This window comes from Nicotiana tabacum, chromosome 10 (genome assembly GCF_000715075.1).
Source record: "Nicotiana tabacum cultivar K326 chromosome 10, ASM71507v2, whole genome shotgun sequence".
Lineage (NCBI taxonomy): Eukaryota > Viridiplantae > Streptophyta > Magnoliopsida > Solanales > Solanaceae > Nicotiana > Nicotiana tabacum.
Window position 1 is genome coordinate 11,747,142 of NC_134089.1, and position 15,739 is coordinate 11,762,880.

At 41.2% G+C, this 15,739-nt stretch overlaps 1 non-coding gene across 1 annotated transcript; it reads right to left on the minus strand.

The window, feature by feature from the left end:
* Positions 1–15,306: 15,306 nt before the first annotated feature.
* Positions 15,307–15,379, minus strand: TRNAF-GAA (transfer RNA phenylalanine (anticodon GAA)). The gene has a single exon. It is a non-coding gene; the product is annotated as a tRNA-Phe (tRNA).
* Between the last annotated feature and the right edge of the window lie 360 nt (positions 15,380–15,739).

The following is a 15,739-nucleotide window of genomic DNA, read 5'->3' on the forward strand; positions in this document are numbered from 1 at the left end:
ACTACGCCGGTTTGATTCTCACCGGACGTGAGATACGTAGGCAACCCTCATCGGGTCCAACCTCCCCTTTTGCAAAAATAGCCAAAAAAAATGTCAAAAATTTTAACTTTTCGTCGTAAATAAGTCGGGTGATTCAATTCTTGTAAAAATAGTCGAATGTCCCTAAAAAGACGCCGGAAGGCTATTTTTGCGAGAACAGCCACTGTTGGTCATTTTTAAGGTTTTGTCCGATTGGTAAAACACAACCTTTAAATCTTCTTCGAAGTGCTGAAGGACCGTATTGACAAGACCGTAGTTTTAAATGTGTGTCAATTCTTCCTTTGAGTCCAATAAGTCTTAATCACCCCAAACAAACATGCAGAATGAGCACGGGTCCAAGTTTGCCGGTAACAGTTAGGAGCAAGATCCCTTTGGAGTTGCGCTTGTGGTGGGAGGATTTGGAAAAGTCAGAGCAAGATAAGATCAAACTACATCTGGGAGGTCTCACCAGTTTGTTGAACGTTAGACCCAGATGTGACATCATAAAGGCCTTGGTTACATTTTGGGACCCGACCCACAACGTATTCCACTTCTCGGATTTTGAACTCACCCCAACCTTAGAAGAGGTAGCAGGATATATGGACATTACTGAGGGGCTAAGGCATAAATATCTGATTGCACCGAGAACCGTCAATTCGCACAAGTTCATGGATCTACTGAAAATAAGCAAGGGAGTTCCGTACTCTGAATTGGATAGGGGGTTTTCTACTTTGCAGTTCATATACCATAGGTATGGGCATATAGGAGGGTTCGACGATCTGGAAAGCGGGGTTTGCAGCAGAGGGAATCGGATAAAATGGGATGAACATAGGCGGTACGCCTTCACGGTAGCATTTTTGGGCATTGTGGTGTTTCCTCGAAAAGACAGAAATATTGATTTAAAGGTGGCTGGAGTCGTCAAGGTCCTAATTACCAACAACAAAAGCATGTTGGTCCCTATGATAGTGTCCGAGATATATCGAGCTCTCACAGACTGTATAGCCGGGGCAGATTTTTTCGAAGGGTGCAACTTGTTATTGCAAATGTGGATGATCGAGCACTTGTGTCATCATCCTCAGTATATGAGCTGTAGATCTACAAACGAAGGTTGCATTGAAGGATATAACATGAGGGTTTCAGGGCTCAAATTGCCAGAAGGGTCTGAAGACTGAGTATCTCGCCTTCGCGCCATCACTGCAGCACAAATAGGGTGGACATTGGGTTGGCTTCCTGTTGAAGAAATTGTGTACATGCCCGCCACGGGTCCTTACTTTCTCTTAATGGGACTCCGAGGCATTCAGCCTTATGCGCCTTACCGGGTGATGAGACAGTTAGGGAGGTGCCAGGTGGTACACCCAGATGAAGATCTCAGTATTTATGCAGTCGAGGTTGGTATCCACGACCAATTTCATGAAGAAGTCGTTCGTTCTATATGGAATGAATGCCAATATTTAACGGTAAACACTCGAGTGCGCGACTTATCCCGAGGTGAAATCTCACCAGCTTATATCACCTGGTACAGGAAGAAAGATGTTGTAAGAGATGAGCCAGAACGACTAGCCAAAAAAGCCCACATTCAAGAGTTTATTGAGGCGTCACAAGAACCGTGGGAATGGTTGGCCAAAGAGCGGGAATATCGGGCAGAAATAGGCAAGCTGAAACAATAGATTAAGGATCTGAAATTTGAGAACAAAGTACAGGTTGCTGCCGACGAAGGAGAAAAGAACAAACTAGCCAGAGAAAGCGAGATCCTCAAAGCTCAGATCCGGAAGATGAAAATGGATGCCGACAACCCACGGAGAAGCCGGTCCGATAAAAGGTTGATAGCAGGGTTAAGGAATCATGTCGTTGAAAGCTGAAAAGACTTGGAAAGATCCGAGGCTAGCATAGCAAGAATACGGGCCAGATGGGCAAGAGGTACAACAGCGCGGAACAAGCACCTATGGCAAGTGAGAAGGGATTATGAAGGGAGCATTGCAATATTAAGAGAAATAAATTCCACTCTCAGTGATTGGGTCTTTAAACAAGCCCGAGATGCTAGAACGGACAGGGAGCGCTACTATGATTCAATAGCCCGAATGGAAGAACAAATGGAGAGGTTCCAAGATCAGCTCGTTGGCAATACTCAAGTATTGGGATTAAAGAATCAACGAATAGAATAGCTATGTATGGAAAGGGATAGAATCAGGGGTATGATCGATGTGATTGGGCACTACATCACCACGAAGTGCCTAACATGTGAGAAAATGCCTTGTGATACCCTTTTTTCCTCATTCATGGGTTATGTTCACCGGATCATGGAGGAATTAAGAAGCTTGCAAAGAGGCCTGACACCAAAGCCCGCGGAAAGGCCAAACGATGCCTCGCGGCACCCAAAATTCAAAGCCCTAATGTATCCTTAATTCAAGTCTGTTTTTGTTGTTTTCAAAAGTCTGTTGTCTACCCTTTTGTTCTCTTTTCATATCAAACAATGTTAATAGTGTGGAGTCTTTATTTTGTTTGTCCTTTTTCAAATAAGTAGCTTGTAATAGCATATTTTGGTAATAAAATGCAAAATTGTGTCTTTATTTTTACTTATGGCAGAACTACGCCCGGTCTGATTCATGCGGGGACATGATACGTAGGAAATCTACATAAGATTCGACCACCACTAAAAGAAAAGGCAAAGTGACTAAAGAAAGGACATAAGCCGGAATGACGCATGCAATCAAAGCAAAAACATGTTAGAAGTGGTTAAACTGCCTAGGAACATTGCATTCCCCAATGTGAAATTGCAATATGTGTTAAGCTCTAACACTAACAAGTTTGTTGTTTATACCAGAGAAAGAGATTTCAAAATAGTTAGCTCGTTAGAATGGTCTGGCAGATTACCATTACCACACAAGATCAAAAGGGCCAATTCCGGATAGTATGTCTGGTTCGGACAAAAGTGTTGTGGAGGAAAAGACGGAGATGCAAATAATGAAGGAGGAAGTAGACAGGTTGAGACAAGAGATAGCTGGGATGCAGCTAGCCTGGGCTAAGGGACAAACATCACCAAAACTTTCCCCTACTCCTTCCCTTTCACCAGCTCGGACTCCGGAACACCCTTCCACTGGTCCATCAGTGAGCTTCCCCATTGCCCAATACTATCAAGGGGAAACTTCCTATAATCCCCAAGCTTCACCACCCAACAACCCTCCTCCACCAGCTATTCCTATTTTCGTGGCACCTCCACCCGCCACATTGCAAAAATCACCTGATGAACCAGTGTTTCAAGTTCAAGACAATCAATATTATCCTACTGAACTCACCTTCAAAGCACCCGAGCCATACACTTACACCCCACACCTTCCGTTCCCAACAGAAACTGAGAGGCCAGCTAAGAATCCGGAGCAAGATGAAGTGCTCCGTAAAGTAAAAAGCCTGGAGAAATCCTTCAGGAATATGCATGGATTGGGCAGCCAAGTTAGTGTGGCCTACAAAGATCTGTGTCCTTTCCCTGATGTTCAATTGCCGGCAGGTTTTAAGATGCCAAAGTTTGACTTATATGAGGGACATAGTGATCCCATGGCACATCTACAAGGTTTCTGCAGTAAGATGAGAGGGGCAGGTGGAAAGGATGAGTTGCTGATTGCTTATTTCGGTCAAAGTTTAAGTGGGTCCGCATTAGAATGGTACACGAGACAGGATCCTAGCAGATGGTATACTTGGGATGATCTAGCAAAAGCATTTGCAGGTCATTTCCACTATAACCTCGAGATCGTCCCTGACCGTCTCACACTGTTAAAACTTGAGAAAAAGCCTGGAGAGAGCTTCAGGGAATTCAGATTCCGTTGGAGAGAACAAGCGGCAAGAGTCGATCCGCCAATGAGGGAAGGTGAAATGGTGGACTACTTTTTACAAACTTTGGAGCCAACTTACATTGGTCACCTGGTGACGTCAGTTGGTAAATCTTTCAATGAAGTAGTAAAAATGGGCGACATGGTTGAAGAGGGACTCAGGTCCAACAAGATAATGAGTTATTCGGTGATCAAGGCCACAACTCAGGTTATCCAAAGCGGCATGGGAGGTGCGCTCGGGAAAAAGAAGAGAGGGGAGGTCGCAACAGTCGAAGCAGGTACTTGGTCCAGATCAAGAGGTCCAGCCCCTCGCTACCAAACCAGACCCCATTACCCAAATTATCCACACAATCCATACAACCCTCCATAACCCTATTATCCACCACAAGAGCCCCATTTCTCCGTCCATCACGCCCAAACTTACACCCAGCCTCCGGCTCGTCCGCAATGGCGTGCGCCGGCTCCCCAACATACATATCCACCTCCACAAAACACATATCCCCCTCCACAAAACACATATCCACCACCAAGGGCCTACAGGAATCCTTCAGGGCCAAGCTTCCGCGGAAATCAGGCTTTCAGAAACGAAAGGATACAGAAGCCGAGAACATTCACTCCGTTGGGAGAAACCTATACTACTATGTTTCACAAGTTGAGGCAGATAGGCTTATTAAGTCCTGTTGAACCCAAATTGCCAAATCCCTTTCCCAGAAATCTGGACCATTCAATAAGCTGTGAATATTGTTCGGGGGCTCCCGGGCATGATACGGAGAAGTGTTAGAAGTTGAAGACTGTCATACAAGATCTTATTGACACAAATAGGATCGAGGTTTAGGCACCAGAGGCACCCAACATCAATGAAAACTCATTACCAGTGCACCATGAGGCCCACATGATCGAACTAGTGCACGAAGGAGGGAAACTTAAAACACCCTCACAAACGGTAATAATGATTCGTGCCAGTCCAAATGAAAATTCGACCAGTGGAAAGGTAGTGGTGCAGTTGGGAAAGGTAGATGACAAGCCATTTATGGTAGTAGGGAAAGGTTCGTCTGTTGCTGCGAAGAAGCCAGAGTCAGCCAAGGCAGTACTGCAGGGAGTATCAAACACACCAGTGTTGGTGGTAAAGGGGGTCTACATAGAACCAGTTGTTATCAGACCAGTCATGCAATTGCTGGTAACAAGTGAGAAAGCTGTGCCGTGGAGCTACAGTCAAGTGACAGTGATACATAAGGGAAAGGAGGTGGTGGAAGAAGTATGTAAAACTCAGGGACTAACTCGTTCGGGAAGGTGTTTTGTTCCCGCAGAATTGAGAAGGGTCAATCCTGTAACAATAAAGAAGCCAGTAACGGAGGAAGAAGTAGAGGAGTTTTTAAAGAAGATGAAGGCACAGGACTACTCAATTATAGAGCAGTTGAGGAAGACCCCAGCCCAGATTTCGTTGCTATCTTTGTTAATCCATTCAAGCGATCATTGGCAGGACTTAATGAAGATTTTGAACGAAGCCTATGTCCCGGACAAGCTCTCAGTGAAATATTTGTAGAAAATAGCGCACAAAATCTTTGAAGTAAATCGAGTGACATTCTCTGACGATGAGTTACCGGTAAAGGGTACTGAACACAACAGAGCACTCTACCTGATGGTAAAATGCGAAGAATCGGTGGTCACTCGAGCACTAATTGATAATGGGTTAAGTGCCAATATCTGTCCTTTGGCCACTCTGAACAAACTAAAGGTTGCTGATGATAGGATCCACAAGAACAGTGTCTGCGTCCGAGGTTTTGATGGGGGCGGTACTGACACAGTGGGTGATATCGTACTGGAATTAACCATTGGTCCAGTCGAGTTCACCATGGAATTTCAAGTGATAGATGTGGCGGTGTCGTACAATCTTTTGTTGGGACGACCCTGGATCTACGCAGCTAAAGCAGTGCCTTCTACACTGCATCAAATGGCCAAATTTGAATGGGATAGACAAGAGATTGTGGTACACGGGGATGACGGCACACATGCCGTCAGTGATGCTATTGTGCCCTTCATAGAAACTGACGATGACAAGGGCCCATGGGTTTATCAGGTTTTCAACGCAGTCTCAGTAGACAAAATTCCTGAGGGTGGGGGCCTTCCACTTCCTAGAATCACAGCAACAACCTTCATGATACCCTCAAAGATGTTGAACAATGGGTTTGTACCAGGGAAAGGTCTGCGGATTGATCTGCAGGGAATGATCCAGCCAGTTTCCTTGCCTAAGAACTTGGATACTTTTGGGTTGGGATTCAAACCTACCGCAGCGGATGTAAAACAGGCCCGCAAGTTGAAGAAAAGAGTCTGGGTCCTTCCTAAGTCAATCCCACGCCTATCCAGATCATTTGTCAAAGCAGGGTGCAGAAAGTTGACAGTCCTAGAAGTTCTTGGACCCTTGATCGGGCCAGATGGAGATTTGAATGAGGGCTTTGAAATAATGTTCGCAGATGTCAACATGATAGAAGTTGGAGAGGGTTCCAGTAAGGCAGACATACAGTTTGCGGGTCCTAAGGCCAAGGTCAACAATTGGATAGCTACTCCTCTTCCTACTCGGAGGGAGTCCTGGTAGTTGGTTCTAATTTTCCTTCTTGTTTTCTGGATTATTCCAGGGTTGTAATCCAGATTCCTTTTTATTGTGTTCAATAAAGTGTGAAACCTTGTTATCCCATAATTCAATAAAATGAAAAGTTTCTTCTTTATTTCTTATTTTATATGTTATATTTAATTTTGTTTCCTTCGTTTCTTTTTCTGAACAATTCTTTTCATACTGGTTCTAACGACATGGCATGCACAACGGATCTTCAACCTAGTATAAAAGTTCAATCTGATTCCGAACTAAATATACAAGAGGTCGATTATGATAATGAATCGGAATACGATGAGGATGAAGCCTTCGAGGAGATAAACAGGGAGTTAAGCCAGTTTGAAGAAAAATCCAAGCCCAACTTAAATGACACAGAAGCCATCAATTTAGGGGATGCCGGCGATATCATAGAAACTAAAATAAGCATCCACATTGCACCAAATATCATGGAGGAATTGATCAAAACACTTATTGAGTTCAAAGATGTTTTTGCATGGTCATATGATGACATGCCGGGGTTAAGCACAGATTTAGTGGTTCATAAATTGCCCACTGACCCGGCATGCCCTCCCGTCAAGCAGAAATTGAGGAAGTTCAAAACGGATATGAGTGTGAAGATTAAAGAGGAAGTAACCAAGCAGCTGCAAGCAAAGGTTATTCGTGTCACTCGATATCCTGATTGGTTGGCTAATGTGGTGCCGGTGCCAAAGAAAGATGGGAAGATCAGGGTGTGTGTCGATTACCGCAATCTGAACAGGGCAAGCCCAAAGGACAACTTTCCTTTACCCAACATCCATATCTTGATCGACAATTGTGCCGGACGTGAGATTGGATCTTTTGTAGATTGCTATGTTGGGTATCATCAGATTCTGATGGATGAAGAAGATGCGGAAAAGACGGCATTCATCACGCCATGAGGGACTTATTGCTACCGGGTAATGCCATTTGGTTTGAAGAATGCTGGGGCAACGTACATGAGACCAATGACCACTGTGTTTCATGATATGATCCACAAAGAGATTGAGGTGTACATGGACGATGTGATCATAAAGTCCAAGCTTCAGGAAGACCACGTAGCAGACTTAAGGAAGTTTTTCCAAAGGCTTCGAAGGTATGATATTAATCTCAACCCGGCCAAATGTGCATTTGGTGTTCCATCTGGAAAGCTATTGGGATTCATCGTCAGTCGGCGAGGTATTGAACTGGACCCGTCAAAGATCAAATCTATCCAAGATTTTCCACCGCCGAAGAACAAGACAGAAGTAATGAGTCTGTTGGGAAGGTTGAATTACATCAGCAGATTTATTGCACAACTCACAGCAACCTGTGAACCCATCTTTCGGCTATTGAAGAAGGATGTCGCGGTAGAATGGACGGCGGAATGCCAGGAGGCATTTGACCAGATCAAAGGATATTTATCAAATCCACCTGTATTGGTTCCACCTGAGCCAGGGAGACCGTTAATTCTTTATCTAACGGTTTTGGAGAATTCGTTTGGCTGCGTGTTGGGGCAACACGACATTACAGGAAGAAAGGAGCAAGCCATCTATTATCTCAGCAAGAAGTTTACAGTATATGAGGTTAAGTATACTCAACTCGTGAAGACATGTTGCGCCCTAACTTGGGTGGCCCAGAAATTAAAACATTATTTGTCCTCATATACTACTTATCTCATTTCCCGCTTGGATCCGCTAAAGTATATTTTTCAGAAGCCTATGCCCACAGGAAGGTTAGCAAAATGGCAAATATTACTAACGGAGTTTGACACCGTCTATGTGACGAGGACAACCAGAAGGCCGAAGCATTGACAGATCACTTGGCTGAGAATCCTGTTGATGAAGAATACGAGCCGTTGAGGATGTATTTTCCTAACGAGGAAATAATGCATATAGATGAGTTGGAATTACCTGAGGAACCAGGTTGGAAGCTTTTCTTTGATGAAGCCGCAAATGCAAAGGGTGTTGGAATAGGAGCGGTACTTATTTCTGAAACAAGACGTCATTATCCTGTTACAGCTCAGCTGCGTTTCTATTGTACCAACAACATGGTTGAGTATGAGGCATGCATTTTGGGTCTGTGACTAGCTGCAGACATGGATGTCCAGGACGTTTTGGTCTTGGGAGACTCGGACCTCCTGGTGCATCAAATTCAGGGTGAATGGGAAACACGGGATTGGAAACTCATACCATATCGACAATGTTTGCACGATCTGAGAAAGCGATTTCGATCGGTGGAGTTCAGACACATCCCAAGAGTTCACAATGAGGTTGCCGATGCATTGGCCACTTTAGCATCGATGTTACACCACCCAAACAAATTTCATGTTGACCCGTTACACATCCAGGTTCGTGATCAGCATGCCTATTGCAACATGATAGAGGAAGAAGTATATAGAGAGCCATGGTTTTATGACGTCAAGGAGTACCTTAGGATGGGGATATACCCGGAGCAGGCCACCGGAGATAAAAAAAGAGCCATTCGGCGATTGTCAAATGGATTCTTCCTTAGTGGAGGAGTGTTATACAAAAGAACCCCAGATTTGGGATTGGTGAGATGTATAGATGCCAATCAAGCCATGACAGTTATGACGGAGGTACATGCCGGAGTTTGTGGGCCACATATGAGCGGATATGTATTGGCGAAGAAGATTCTTCGAGCAGGGTATTATTGGCTCACTATGGAGCGTGATTGTATCAGTTTCGTGCGGAAATGCCATCAATGTCAGATACACGGAGATTTGATTCATTCTCCGCCGACAGAATTGCATACAATGTCAGCGCCATGGCCATTTGTTGCATGGGGCATGGATGTCATTGGACCTATTGAGCCGGCAGCTACCAACGGTCATAGGTTCATTCTGGTGTCCATCGACTATTTTACTAAGTGGGTTGAAGATAAAACTTTCAAGTCGGTAACCAAGAAGGCAGTGGTGGATTTTGTTCACTCCCATATCATCTGTAGATTTGGGGTCCCAAAAGTGATCATCACGGATAATGGTGCTAATCTTAACAGCAATTTGATGAAAGAAGTATGTCAACAGTTTAAGATTACACACCGTAATTCCACACCATATCGTCCTAAGGCGAATGGAGCAGTTGAAGCAGCCAACAAGAACATCAAGAAGATACTAAGGAAGATGGTAGAAAGATCAAGACAATGGCATGAAAAATTACCATTTGCATTGTTGGGTTATCGCACTACCGTCCGGACTTCAGTAGGTGCAACCCCTTATTTGTTGGTATATGGAACTGAAGCAGTAATACCGGCGAAAGTTGAAATTCCATCCCTTCGGATTGTCGCTGAGGCTGAGATTGATGATGACGAGTGGGTCAAAGCCCGGTTGGAGCAGTTGAACCTAATTGATGAAAAGAGATTGGCAGCTGTGTGTCATGGCCAATTATATCAAAAAAGAATGGCGAGAGCCTACAACAAGAAGGTGCACCCCAGAAAATTTGAGGTAGGGCAGCAGGTGTTGAAACGAATCCTGCCACATCAGGCCGAAGCAAAAGGCAAGTTCGCCCCGTATTGGCAAGGACCGTTCATTATAACCAGAGTATTGTCCAATGGCGCTTTATGTTTAACAGATATCGACGGGAAATGTGTCGGCATAGCTATCAATTCTGACGTAGTTAAGAGATATTATGTATGATTTCTTTTGATTGTAATTGTTGTTTGTTTGTGGTTGGCATTTATCGGAGAATGAAATGACAGAGTTAATTCTTTCTTATATCCAAATACTTTATCCTTTGCCTCCCCTTTTGAGCCTTATTTATTCTTTCATATCCCTCTTTTGGAATTGTGAGCACGTGATTTTTGCCCTATATGAGAATTACTCCCAATTAAAAAAAAATCAAAATAAAACAATTTTCCTTTGTGTGCAATTTTTGAATTTTCGTGACATTTTTTGATAATTATTTGTATTTTTTCCTGTGCATGTTAATGTGTTAAATTAATAAAAAATATAAAAATATGTCGCATTTGCATTTGATATTTAATTAAGTTTGATTTACAAAATGAAAAAATCATAAAAAATAATGTACGTTGCATTTTTAGCATTTAATGTCCAAATTGTGTAATTTTATCGTTAATCGCTATTTTAATTGTGTGTTAATTATTATTAAGAGTTAATTAGTATTTCCAGATAATTTTGGGTTTTATAATTTAATCTTAGCATTTTTAGCTTTATTATTTAGGAAATTGAATAAATAGAAAAGAACAAAAATGGAAGAAGGCCGGACTGGGCCTTTTCTTCAATTTTAAACCACAAGCCCAAAGAGTTTTCCCCATGACCCGGTCTATTTCAACCCGGGTCAACCCGGTCCACCCCATAAACCCAAATGAACTAACCCCTCCTATCTTCATTTCATTTTTTCCTAACCCTAAACCCATCCACCCCCCTCTCTTTCTCTCCATCCTCTCCAAGCTTCCTCACGCTCCCATCCATGGCTGCCCTTGCATCGTTTTCTTCGACACAAGCACACACACACACACAGCTCCACAACCATCCACACTCGTCGACCACCAACAACCCCGCCTCGTCGTCGAAGCCATGAACGACCAACAGCCCCGCTTCGATGAGCTCCAGCCATGGACGACCTGAAGCAGCCCCAACCAGCCCCGTCGCAACACAGCACCACCCCGCTGCTTCATCTTCTTCGTCGACCACCATGAACTACCAGCCATGAACGACCCCTCTGCTTCATCTTCTTCGTCGACCACCATGAACGACCGGCCAGGAACACCCTCCACCATCTTCCTCCCCCAGTCGCAGCTCCAGCCATGTCCGCCTATCGCAGCAGCAGCGATGTGAAGCAGCTCGTCGTCGCTCCATCCCTAGCACCACCCCACTGCTTCGTCTTCACGACCCAAACGACGACCAACAGCTCTTTCGACATCCATGGCTGCTCTGCGGCGTCGCCTTCTTCATCGCACATCACCCTCACCCATCGTCCTTATTGCAAGAGACGAGATCGTCCAGTCATGGATCGTCCGTTCGAGTTCATGTCCAGTCGCCAGTTTGAGTTCGGATCCGACGAGATCACTCGTTCGTTAGTTCCATTCGTGATTCAAAAATTGAGCTTTTCAATGGAGTTTCTTTGATGTTGAAAATAAAGAAGTTTCTATTAAGAGGTCATATTCTAACTTTGCTCATCTTTCGATTTTCAGATCTTGCGTCATGGGTATATGAGTTGTTTTGTTCGATTTTCTTCGTTCCAGTTTTATGACTCACGTGATACTTATATATTGGCCCTTTCATTTGTGATGTTTGTTTGTTTAATTGCTGAATCACATAAGAAGTTTTACATAGTCGTTTGTCTCCATTAATTGTCATATTATCTCATTTCCGTTAGTTGGTTTGTATATTCGTATTGTTGTAGTTTGCTATTTGTTGAAATGGTGCCAGTTTGCTCTTTGTTGTTGATCACGTTGTTTGGTTCCCTGTTCGTTCAGGTTTTGTCTAAGTTAAATCACGATTTTATTCCCAATACAGTTAGTTTAGTCCATTGCATCTGTGTGTCAATCGTAGTCTGAAATCTGCCCGTAGTAGTTCAACATAGCTTCGTTTTGAATCATTCATCTTTGTTGTAATGTTGTTGGATTCAATTTGAAGATCAATTGATTATTGAGTTTAGTGATTTGAATTTGTTTAATTGTTCTGTTTAAGTTTAATTTGAATTTGAGCTCAATGATTTGAATCTACTTGTTTGTTATTGTTGTTGAAATCTGAAAGTAGATTTGTTGTTTAAAAATATTGTTCAGTCAAAATAATTCTAGTTGTTTCTTTGTTGTTCATCATTTAGTTTGAGTTTGTTCATAAAATTTGATTAGGAATTGCTTATAGCTTCTATATTTTGGTTAGAATTGATTAGGTGAATTGGTTATAGCTGACGGGGTAGATTGGTAAATTGTAGTATTTTCAGGGGTAAAATGGTAATTTCAGTAAGGTCGGAGGGGTATTTTTGGAATTGAAAATCTGAACAATTATTTATTTTGAGTGCTCTGTCCATTAAGATTAAATAATATTAAAATAGTACATGGTGGGGGACAAGACATAATGTAGTGGGGGAATAATATAATTATTTAAGGTAGGCATGGGGACAAGATATAATGGAGGGGATAATGTATTTGTTTAATATAGTGGGGGACAAAACATTAGGTAGTGAGATTAAAAGGGGGATAGGTAGAAGATAGTGAGATTTAATTTTAAAATTCTGAAAGTTGGTAATAAATAGAGGGGACTTGGACAGAATTTAAGGAGGAAGGAGCTGAAAATAGAGAGAGAAAAAAAATTCCAAAAATATTAAAGGATTTTTAGGGATTCGAATTTGAAGAGAGTTTAAAAGAAAGAATTTTCTGAACATTAAGAGAGAATTAAGGGTTAAACATTAACTGGTCTTTCAATTAAAAAAAAAAGTTCACTTTGTTATTGCTCGTTGATTATTATTGGTGTTTTTGGATTTTCATGTGGTTTATTTCTCGAGTTTAATTGGTTATTTGCTACTATTCTGAATCATTTTGACATATGCATTGAAGCTGAAATGAAATGGCCAGAAGATTTATGCTTCTAATTATAGAATATTCATATTTTTAGTTAGATATTCATTATGTGTTTCATGTTATATGAATGGTAGAATTATGTATAATGTGAAGCGTTAAATTGCGGAACTATTAGATGGGTGTCGGTATGAACACCATAAGTATTACTTTCGGCTTTTTGTTAATTTTTTTAGTTTGAGATCGCATTCAAATCAAAATTGGTAAATAGTCAATATGGGAAACCGATTTAATTTTGGGGGGGGGGGGGGAAGGGTTAGTAAAAATCTAGATTTGAATTTGCAAATATTGGAATAAAAGCAATTTGAGTTTTTTTTTTATCTTTGAATCTTGTTAATAACTAAGATCCGCAAATATTAGGCCAATAATTTCGTAGAATCGGCACGCTTGATGCTTTTAATGTGTGACTTAACGTAGCAAGGTTAAGAACATTAATCCATTAGATGCGAGCTTGAGCAAGATGAATCAACGTTTAAGTTTAATAAACTATCTAATAAGCTTTAGTAATTATGGTTAAATCTAGTTTCAAATGGTTGTGAATAATTAATTCCAATAGTTTTTTTTTATATAACAATGTGAGCTTTTAATCTAGCTATAATTGATTTCTTTTGAATATTAGTTGGCGAATTTCGTATTTTATTTACAATTTCGAATTTTGTTTTTTTTTTAATAAAATTCCTTTCCATTAATATTTGTCTTAATCTGGCAAGTAGTATGTTACGTTTTTTCTTATTTTTTTTAAGCTCGTAATTAATTAGGATTTTCTTTCTTTATTTTAGAAGACTAATTTTAATAGAAAAAATGTAGTCATTTTAGGATAACAAAACTTCGTAAGAAAATATCTCGAGAACTCTATGAAGATCGAATTAGGTCTCAACGAGCGAATCGGTGTTTTACTACCAATCACAAGTTTCATGTTCAACACAGTATTCATACGGGAAATTATGATCAAAGAGTTCTTTATCAACCCCCATCTACTTCAGAGATCCCTACGGAAATCTTTTTCAAATACAAAAATTCAGTATCTTCCCCCGAATTAGTGAATTAGACAGGATTCCTTTGTCCAGAATAAAAAGTGGTGGGTCAATTTTCAGAAATTTCATCGTAAATGTGAAATACTTATATAAATAAAAATGCGGGAGAGATAAAAAAGATGCAGGGTCGTTTGTCTGCTTGGCTAGTCAAGCATGGGCTAATTCATAGATCTTTGGGCTTTGATTACCAAGGAATAGAGACTTTACAAATAAAGCCCGAGGATTGGCATTCCATTGCTGTCATTTTTTATGTATATGGGTACAACTATCTCCGCTCTCAATGTGCCTATGATGTAGCGCCTGGCGGGCTGTTAGCTAGTGTGTATCATCTTACGAGAATAGAGGATGGTGTGGATCAACCAGAGGAGGTATGCATAAAAGTATTTGCCTCCAGGAGGAATCCTAGAATTCCGTCTGTTTTCTGGGTTTGGAAAAGTGTGGATTTTCAAGAACGAGAATCATATGATATGTTGGGAATCTCTTATGATAATCATCCACGCTTGAAACGTATCTTAATGCCTGAAAGTTGGATAGGATGGCCCTTACGTAAGGATTATATTGCCCCCAATTTTTATGAAATACAAGATGCTCATTGAATGATAAGAAAGCTATTTCCACTTAGACAATTTCAGATATTCAAGGATTGCACGTTCTGTTCTAGATTAAGCAGGTCTAATTTAGGGAATTATCGATAGGCTAACAAAAAAAGACAATTAGGGATTCATTGGAATTCTCACATTTATTTGGAAGATACTTATTTCGGATGGGTCACACCAATAGGATGAACCAAATGAGTTCTGCATCATGAACTTTGTACTGCGCACATTACTTAGATGGGTTCTAGAAAGGCATATAGGAAGGAATGGAGAAATCCGGAATGAAGAAATCGAATATGAAAGAAAAGACAAAGAAATGAGAGAATATCGGATTCTATTTCTTTGGATCTGAGCTGAATCTTGTCTATTTCAACCCCCTAGATTCGGATTCGACTTTTGAGCCTTTCAACAATTAACCAATTGAACCTTTCGAATATGTATTACGTATTCAAATTCGGTTGAACGAGAGGAGAAAAAAAGAGGAGATAGAATCCAATTCTTTTAGATACTTTATCTAAGAAACTCTACCCATCTAGAACATAGATGGGGTATATCTCGCCAAACTGGATAAAGCTATTATTCTAATCTAGACTCTAAAAGAATATGTATGTTGATTCATATCAATTAATTAGAAATTAATTCGAGGGAAGAGAGACCCATACAAATTAATCATGTGCCAGGAACCAGATTTGAACTGGTGACACGAGGATTTTCAGTCCTCTGCTCTACCAACTGAGCTATCCCGGCTATTCCCAATGTAGTATCCTCATTTTATTAGAGAACTGGGGTCTATGTCAATTACAAGGACAAAAGTAGATTAAAAATTTTCTCAAAGCCGGGGAATTTCTTCGATCTTCAAAAAGATGACTTTGTAAGTTTCAGTATGAGTAATGATATTGATAGGGAATCATTCAACTAGGGATTCCTTGCTCAAAGACGTTCATTTCTATGTGTATCATATATATCACAAGACTTGTGATAAGAGAAAGCCATTTACGCTCAAATCCATTTCTAAAAGAATAGAGTGAATGAGAAAGATAAGGAATTTGGAACCGCTAAGGAAAGGGGGTCGGATAAATAGTTGGGGAGTGAAATAGTCTTTTTGGG